This window comes from Pelodiscus sinensis, chromosome 8 (genome assembly GCF_049634645.1).
Source record: "Pelodiscus sinensis isolate JC-2024 chromosome 8, ASM4963464v1, whole genome shotgun sequence".
Taxonomy (NCBI): Eukaryota; Metazoa; Chordata; order Testudines; family Trionychidae; genus Pelodiscus; species Pelodiscus sinensis.
The window spans coordinates 14,423,279-14,432,226 of record NC_134718.1 but is presented as its reverse complement, the minus strand read 5'-3'; positions in this window follow the sequence as shown (position 1 = coordinate 14,432,226).

The window sequence follows — 8,948 nt, the reverse complement described above, 5'->3', positions numbered from 1 at the left end:
CTCCTGGGGCCTCTTCCAGCCTTGGGATTCTATGATTCTATGACTTCAGCAGAATCCTAGACATGTAAAGGCGCAGTTCTGACATTGGAAAAACGGTTGCAGGTAACTAACCCTCGCACCAGAGGTCTGTGCCATATTTTGCATTAACAAATTGGTTCACATTCATCTCTCATTTATATTCTGTAACTCTGCTGATGTCTGTGGTGTTTCTCCATATTTACATAGGAGTAGCCAAGCTTTTTTGGGACAGATCCTCTGCTAAGGAGGAAATCTGCTCCGTGCATTAAAGAATGAAATCTGTCAGGGAGATAGTTATGGCTTCCTAAGTTTCTGCATGCCTCTGGCCTTGCTTTGACATAGAGTACAACAGCCTGGGAGCTGCTCTGTCTACAAAGACACCAGAAAGCATCCTTTTGACGTAATTCAAGATAGCAACTGGCAACATCTACCATGTGGTTGGCCCAGTCCCACAGAAGAAAACAGCCCTGTAGTCAACAGGAGTCACATGCAATGCGCCTAAAGGATCATGCCCTGCCTCTTCTAAAACAGGCAGGGTTTCATTACTCAATCAAATAATGGGAAAGATTTGTTTAGATAAGCAAAATTTCACACATTGCCACACAATGTATTACATGATGGGATTGTATTACGTGACTAATCCTGGAACTTTTTTGCATAGAACTGACGAGACATTAAATCGTTAATAATATTCCTGTCGATGGCCTTCAATTGCATCATCGATTAACTTAGTTGCTACTGTGCAGGATGTAAAATGGTGTGATAACGTACTCTGCTGGCCATATTGTACCAGGGACTGTATTAAAGAGAATCAGCACCTGGACACGTTTGGTGCATTTACAGAAAGTTGGGGAGAGGAGAGTAGTCTTACTAAGCATATATTAACTTATCTATGTCCGAGAGAGGAAGCACCACTCTTTTCTTAAGGGTCGTCTTGTTCACTGAAAATGACCTTGATCCTGAAGAAATGAGCTCCAGTGGCAACCGGCTCCTGGACTGTGCAGACACAATTATAACGCTGCTAAAGGAGAGACAGTTCCCTTTCTAGAGCTGCAGAATGCTGACTTCTTTACCCTGGGGGGAGAGAGCCTGTGATTATGCTGGCAACTGGGGTCCTGGAAGTGAAAATGGAGGAATTCAGTGAGCCTACTGTCATGTGCTAGAGAGCAATCTGGGGCTAATGGCCTGCATGTGCAGCTTTCTCCATTCTAGTCAGACGGGGAGTGGGAGCAAAAAAGAGTCTTATGACTGAAACATTCTAGCAGTTGCGGTGAGGAGTCCTGTGGCACCTTATAGACTAACCAAAGTGCTGGAGCATAAACTTTTGTGAGCAAAGACCCACTTCGTCAGATGCACGTAGTGGAAATTTCCAGAGGCAGGTACAAATATGCAGGCCACAATCAGGCTGGAGATGACGAGGTGGATCCAATCAGGGAGGATGAGGCCCACTTCTAGTGGCTGGTCTGGAGGTGTGAATTCCAAGAGAGCAGAAGCTACTTTTGTAGTTAGCGAGCCATTCACAGTGTTTGTTTAATCTTGAGTTGATTGTGTCAAAGTTGAAGATGAACTGTAGCTCAGCAGTTTCTCTTTGAAGTCTGGTCTTGACTTTTTTTTGCTGCAGGATGGCTACTTTTAGATCTGCAATTGTGTGTCCAGGGAGATTGAAGTGTTCCCCTACAGGTTTTTGTATGTTGTCATTCCTAATATCTGATTTGTGTCCATTTATTCTTTTATGTAGGGACTGTCCAGTTTGGCCGATGTACAGTATATAGCAGAGGGACATTGTTGGCACATGATGGCACATATTACGTTAGTAGATGTGCAGGAGAATGAACCAGTGACAGTGTGACTGATCTGGTTAGGTCCTGTGATGGTGTTGCTGGTATATATATGTGGGCAGAGTTGGCACTGAAGTTTGTTGCATGGATTGGTTCCTGAGTTAGATTTGTTATGGTGCAGTGTATAGTTGCTGGTGAGAATATGCTTCAGGTTGGTGGGTTGTCTGTGGGCGAGGACTGGCCTGCCTCCCAAGGCCTGTGAAAGTGAGGGATCATTGTCCAGGATGGGTTGTAGATCACTAATGATGTGTTGGAGAGGTTTTAGCTGAGGACTGTAGGTAATGGCCAGTGGTGTTCTGTTGCCTTCTTTCTTGGGCTTGTCCCATAGCAGGAGGCTTCTGGGTACACGTCTGGCTCTGTTAATCTGTCTCCTTACTTCCTCATGTGGGTATTGTAGTTTACAGAATCCTCTCTTGGTATTCACACCCTCAGATCAGCTACTAGAAGTGGGCCTCGTCCTCCCTGATTGGATCCACCTCGTCATTTCTAGCCTGACTCTGCATATTTATACCTGCCTCTGGAAATTTCCACTACATGCATCTGACGAAGTGGGTCTTTGCCCACGAAAGCTTATGCTCCAACACTTTGGTTAGTCTATAAGGTGCCACAGGACTCATCTCCACTTTTGCAGATTCAGACTAACACGGCTACCCCTCTGATCCTAGCAGTTGGACATCAGGTGGGGTGGTGGTGGAGTTCTTGTTGAGTCTGTATTAGCATGTGGTTCAATGCAGTCACAACAGGTCATACTAGAAGCTAGAGAGAAGCAGTAATCTGTGTGGCTGATACTGCAGCATCTAGTTGATTGTCTCATGAATTTTGACCCAATCCAGACTGCTGATAGTTGTGCTTTTTTTCTCTACTAGGAACTTCAGAGGAACATATTTTGGGGAAGAGCATATTTTGGGCAGGGGCACCTCAGTACCTGACCAGCATGCTCCATTTGTGGCTATGCAGTCACATAAGTTTGAAGACTTTGTGGCATACACAGCTGGCTTGTTACCAGTAGCTTAGAAAAAATATCCCTTTGCCCTTCTGGAACCACAAAGATTATGTCCTCCAAAATGTGGAATGCCTCAAATGACACAGGGGGCTTATGTAAGGAGGCCACAGTCCCCCTTCTCCCTCAAAGCCCCAAATGGTCTGCAATTTCTAAACAGAAACAGTGATTTTTAACCTTTTGATCTCTTTTCTCTGCTATTTAATCTGCTTGTGTCCAGGGAGCTTCTGGGATCTGGGAAGCATTCCTGTCACCATAGACTGAAGTTCAGTTGTGCTCTCTGTCTGCCTTCCTGCCACAAGGCTTGACCAGGGTGCCTGCAGCTTTAAGAGGGGCCAGGAGACCAGAATTATAGAGTTGTGATTAGTTTGTAAGGAGTGGCCACCAGGGCACCTGTGCTTTTTCCTGGAGGCCTCGGTGGCCTTGAATTTCCACAAGGATTTTTCCTGTCTTCATGCAGTGACCCATATGTGAATTCCTGAGACAACAATATTCCATTTTGTCTGTCTGCTTCTGTCACAGTCTCAACTGGCCATTGTACCTCAGCAGCCTGGACACGCTCCGGCGGAACCCTGGGCCTCTCAAATGTCTCAGATTGGTTGAAGAGGAAACGTTGCCAGTGGTTGGCCTTGCGAACGAGATTCATGACAAGTGGAAAGACACAGGCGCTCGAGGACAGCACTGCAGTGCAGGACAGGACCCCCTAGCATCACAGGTCCTATAACAGGAATGCCCACTGAAGGAGGAAGACAGTGCAGCAGAAAGACCCAAATGAACAGCTGCTGTCACTAGGGGTGGCTAGAGAGCAGGCACCTGCTGCACCCATTTTATGGCATGCATCTGTCCACAGTACTATGCACTTCATGCCAGGGATACCGGAGACAGTTCCATGGGTGAGCAGCCCAGGAATCAGGATTTAGCAGCAGCCTCCGGACAGAGTAAATCAACCCCCTGCAGCCTTCTACCCCTGGTCAGGTCCCCTTGGCAGATCTGCAGAATGGTGCAACAGCACCAAGCATGTGCTCAATACACAGTCAAGATGTCATGTTCCCATACCAGATGTGATGAAGTGGGGATTTTATTCAATGTTCCATGTTGCATGTGAATACTACTGCCCTAATGTAACCCCGTGTGTGTGCCTCAGTTTCCCAGAGCACTGCAACCAATACCTAGACCACGGGTGGCCAACCCGTTACAGGCAAAGAGCCAAAATAGTTGTGCATATAGTGCAAAGTGCCAGGGGGGAAAACTTGTCAAGCAAAAAAAAAAAAAAAGAAGCCCACCAGCCACATTTGATCAAGCAAAAAAGGAAAATAAAAGGACTGTCCCTTTAAGAAATGCAGTTAAAGGCTTTTGGGCCACATCGGGCTCCTGCTAACCGCCACCATCTTGAAGATGCCATTTTGAACAGCCTCACCGGATGGCTCCCCTGCCCCAGTGAGCACAGGGAGCAGGCGGGGGCCGTTTTCAGAGGCGCAGAGGCAGCTTCCCAAGCTGCACTTTTGGGGGAGGGGGTGAGGGAAGAGCCGTATGCGGCTCACAAGCCACAGGTTGGCCACAGCTGACTTAGACGGTGATGGGAATTTCAGGTGTGACTCTCACTGAGGGAGGCTCTCCCAGCCCCAACATGGACACAGTGGCCAATACAAAGAGGCAGGGAGAGGCTGGTCCCTGAACCCCTTCCCCAAGATGGCTTGTATTGACAGGTTCTGGTTACTGTGCTGATAAATCTGTTGTAGGCTGTGTCCCTGTCAACTAACAAACCACAGTCTCCTCTCGCTATGGATGGAGGTGCAGGATCTCAGTGATACCAGGGTATGTCTACACGCCACAACTTTTAGCAACAAAAGGCAGTGACAACACTGTACTTTTACCATCAAAAACCCCTCCCCCACGAGAGGCATTTGCTGTGTCTGCAGGTGAGGGGCTCTGCTAACCAAGCGCTGTTTAACCTAGTACTTGCCTCCACAAAGCCTTTGTCATGGGGGGGGGGGGGGGGGGCACCTTAAGCATTTGTGAGTGAGAAAAGCTTTGTCCCTCAGTGGCCAGCGCAGACAAAGCCCCAGATACTGACTAGCTCCAGTGCTTCCTGCTGAGCCATACACACACCATCTGGGCTCAGTGTCAGATCCTTTCATGCCCGACCCATATGGCTGGGGTTAGCTTAAATAAGCTCTGTTCCATGCAGGATGGGCTAGAGGCTGAGCAGCCTAATTCAGTGGTGCATGCCATTAGAAAGGGGAACAAAGAACAGGCCACAGGACATGCAGAATTAGGGGATGGTTTTGATGGCACTTGTGACTGTGCGTGTGGCACACTGTTCACCGAGGCTGCTGCAGCACCGAGAAGGCTGCAGTCCTAATCAGATTCAATCACCTTGCTACTAGTAGGGATTCCTGATATTTGGTGGCAGTTGTTGGGATAGTGAGGTAATTGGCTTAGAATGGGGGGAGCAGGAAGTCAAGGGAGGGACCTCAGAGACGGAGCTGGGTGGAGAAGAAAGCTATTTGGAAGGCACCTTCTGCTATATGTGTCTGTGCTACCTTGTGTGAAAACAGAGGATTAAAGGTACATGCAGGGGGGGAAATCAAGGGCACCAACAGCCTCTGTGGAGCTCTGGGCAAGGTGCCGGGGACTCCGTGGTCCTGGAAGGGGTGGGGCCAAAGGCAATCCCCATCCCTATCCCACCAGTCCTCAAAGCTACCCAGAGTATGTGGCACTAGTTTTTGAGTGTTGTTTGGGTGTTCTGGTAGCAGCTGGTCTAGTAATGCTCAAACATTCTTTGTAGATCTGTGTCCACAAATAAAGGCTTTTATTAATGAAGAAAGTTTGTGGCTATCAGCTGCAAGTGGTAAAGAGGAGTAGGGGGCCACTAGTCCCATGCTCCCCCTCAGCCCTGCATCTTCCGCCTCCCCTGAGCAATGTGCCTCGGGGAACTGGCCACAAGGATCCACTCTCCATCCCACACTCAGTGGGGCAGCAGAGCAACGTGGCCCCAGCTTGCTTTATCCCTCATCACTCCTCTTCTTGCTCCCCTCATTCTAAGCCAATTACCTCACTTTCCCAACAGTGGGGCAGTTGCTGCTGTCGGGGACTTTAACCCGGACGGCCTCCGTTCGTTGTCTGACCGCAAAGAGACAGGCAACACCAGCAAGATCCAATCACAAGCTCTTTATTGAATAGTGCGCACTACAATAGAGAGCAGCCCGTCTCCCAAGTGAACCAGCCACGATTTCAGTAACAAGTAAGATTATATAGACAGTTCCATCGCGTCATAAAACATTTGCTCAAGCATCTCAGGCCCCCCCCCCCTTAATTAGTTAGAAGCTTCTAGTGTTAATGCGTATACTTCATGGCCTTAAGCAATTCATAATACGTCAACAGCTTTCTTATCAGCCCAGAAGGCAAGTACTAAACAACAAGGAGACAGGGAGTTAAAACAACAGAGGGCAGAGACAGTTCGTTAAGATCAGGGTGAGAACAGAAACAGGGAGTTACCTTATTAGTTCTCAAACTAACTGTTCCCATCACAACCGGTATAGGAATGCAGCCTTTCACTTATTTTACTTCTGCAACTCAAGCAAGTATGTAGGGAGCGCCCCGTTGCTTGAACCATGTCTCTAGTTCTGCTCAGGGACTACCTAGAAACCTTTGTTAACCTTTTTCCTTGATCTGTCTTAACATAACTGCACTAGGCCTAATTCTCTAGGGCCTAACACTGCGCTTGCTCACCTCTGCCATAGAGAGAAGGCATAGATAATCTCTGTATTGTTTTCATATCACCTTGTATTCAGTCTTTCCATACATAACTTTCATTTTCATATAACTTTGTAATAAGTCCTTTTAGATAGAAACTTTGTATTAAGTCTTGGTATAATATTATAGTCCCGAAGAATAATTAAGGTAAAGAAAATGTCTTTGTACTAGTCTAGTTTTCTCCCCTTTGACTTGATTGCCCTGTTGAAGGAATGAGGTGTGAATGCATAAGGCGTGGAAGGCAGGCACCTCAAACAACTGCAACAGCTGGAGAGGGGACTAGGAGCCAAACCCAAGGACACTAATACCTGTCAAGTGGGCTCATTGAGAAAAGATCAGACATATTGATGGCCTTGGGAGTCAGAAGCAAGCACCTTCTTTGGAAACAAATTAAAAAACCCTCTTTGAAGGAAAATATGGCAGCATTGAGGGCACCACAAATGACTAACCAGCACAGCTAGAGTGCATAGATCTGCATGACTATTAGAGTTGCACAAGAGGGAAGCTACTATAAACGTAAGGTGCCTTAGTGGACCCTGGGTTTCGTCTTGTCAACACTGGAGCATCGATCCAGATCAGCAGAAGCCCAGCTCCAGCACCTGGCCAGTGACGTTAAGGGGAGCAACTAGTTGGTAACAACAAGAAGACGGAGCATGTTTAGGTGTATATCTATGAGTGCATGAGTGTAGTATAGCATATGCACATGTTACAGTGTTGATTGATATATAATTACCAATAAATGTGATGATTTGCCTTATCCCCCTGAAAAAGATCCCATGCAGTAGTTTATGTACAACACGGGGATGGACCCCTGTTGCAGGCCCCAGACACTCTTCTGGCAGGTGGCTGGCCCCTTTCCCCTCCCTTTCATGCCATTAGGCTCCCTCATGTCACCTTGTGCTCCCTCATGTCGCCTTTGATTGCTAACACTACATCATATCAAACAATATGTATTTCATGTCATAAACACGTGACAAGGCGCAACAGAGCAGTTGTGTCCAAAGCCAATCTCTCAATACATCTGTGTAGAATGTACAATGGGAATGTACCACCTCTCCTCTCATCCATCAAGAAAATTCATAACGACCAAGGCCCTGCATTCACTGCATAGTGTGACAGTACACTTTCAGAGGCTGAGGCACACCCACTTTACTTTGGCCAGGTCTACACTTGGGGACAATGTCAAATTAAGGTACACAACTCCAGCTATGTGAATAGCATAGCTGGAGTCGACATACCTTAGATCAAATTACTGCAGCGTCTTCACTGCAGGCTGTCAATGGGAGAAACTCTCCCGGCAACTCCCCTTACTCTTCTTGATCCTGCCAGAGTCGATGGGTGTACATGCGATCAGTGGTCAAGTTAGCAGGTCTTTGCTAGACCCACTAAATCAAGCCCTGGAAGATTAATCCCCATAGCGCTGATCTCCCAGCAAGTGTACACAAGGCCTTAGATGTGGTCCTTGACCAAATGCTGACATATAAAAGCCACCGAAGTAAGACAGCAATGAAGGTCAAGACACACAACAATCTTCTCAGCGAACCCTCAAGGAACTCAGTCCTTGTTGTCTCAAACCCAATACCCGAATACTGTGCGCCAGTATGGAGCCAATCAGCAAACACCAAATCTGTTGCTATGCAACGCAGCTCCACGGGAACTCTCTAAGCGACTCATCTTCCATGCCTTCCAGTTCTGAGCCACGTTGCTCCCCCTTCTGTCAGGAGGGAGACTGCAGCTGGCCAGCTACTTACAAAGATATATACCAACACAGGTTTGCCTTTGTTCAAGGACCTTTTTAGCCCATCAGTTACACATCTTTCATCACAACACCCACTGTGGTCAAAGCTGCCACTCCAAGACACAAAAGCAGAGTCCCTGTGCCAGGAAGACTGTTGCTTGACACCAATCACCAATCGCTTCCAGCTTCCCTCCTCCCCCTCCCCCCGGCTTTGACCTGCCACATTATCAGTGAGCCTTTCTTAATCAATGGAGGAGTGGGCAAGGCCACTCTGCAGACATCCAGCTCTGCTGGGGGGTGAGACACAATCCCAGCTGTGGTGCAGATCAAACCCTGATACACATCATTGAGGAATATTCGCTAACCAAACTCAGCAGCAGGCTCCGAGAGCTGAATTTGGCCACAAGAACACTATTGCTTGGCTCATTGAATATACAGCACTAAATCAAATCAATCACTACATGGAGTGACATGACTACCTCATGTACTGGAAACATTACTATACAAAAACATTCCATAATTTTCTACTCTCCCTCTTCCATTGGTCCATGCGGGTGCCATAGCGACAGAGCACAGAACATTCCTGAGTTCTGTTGCC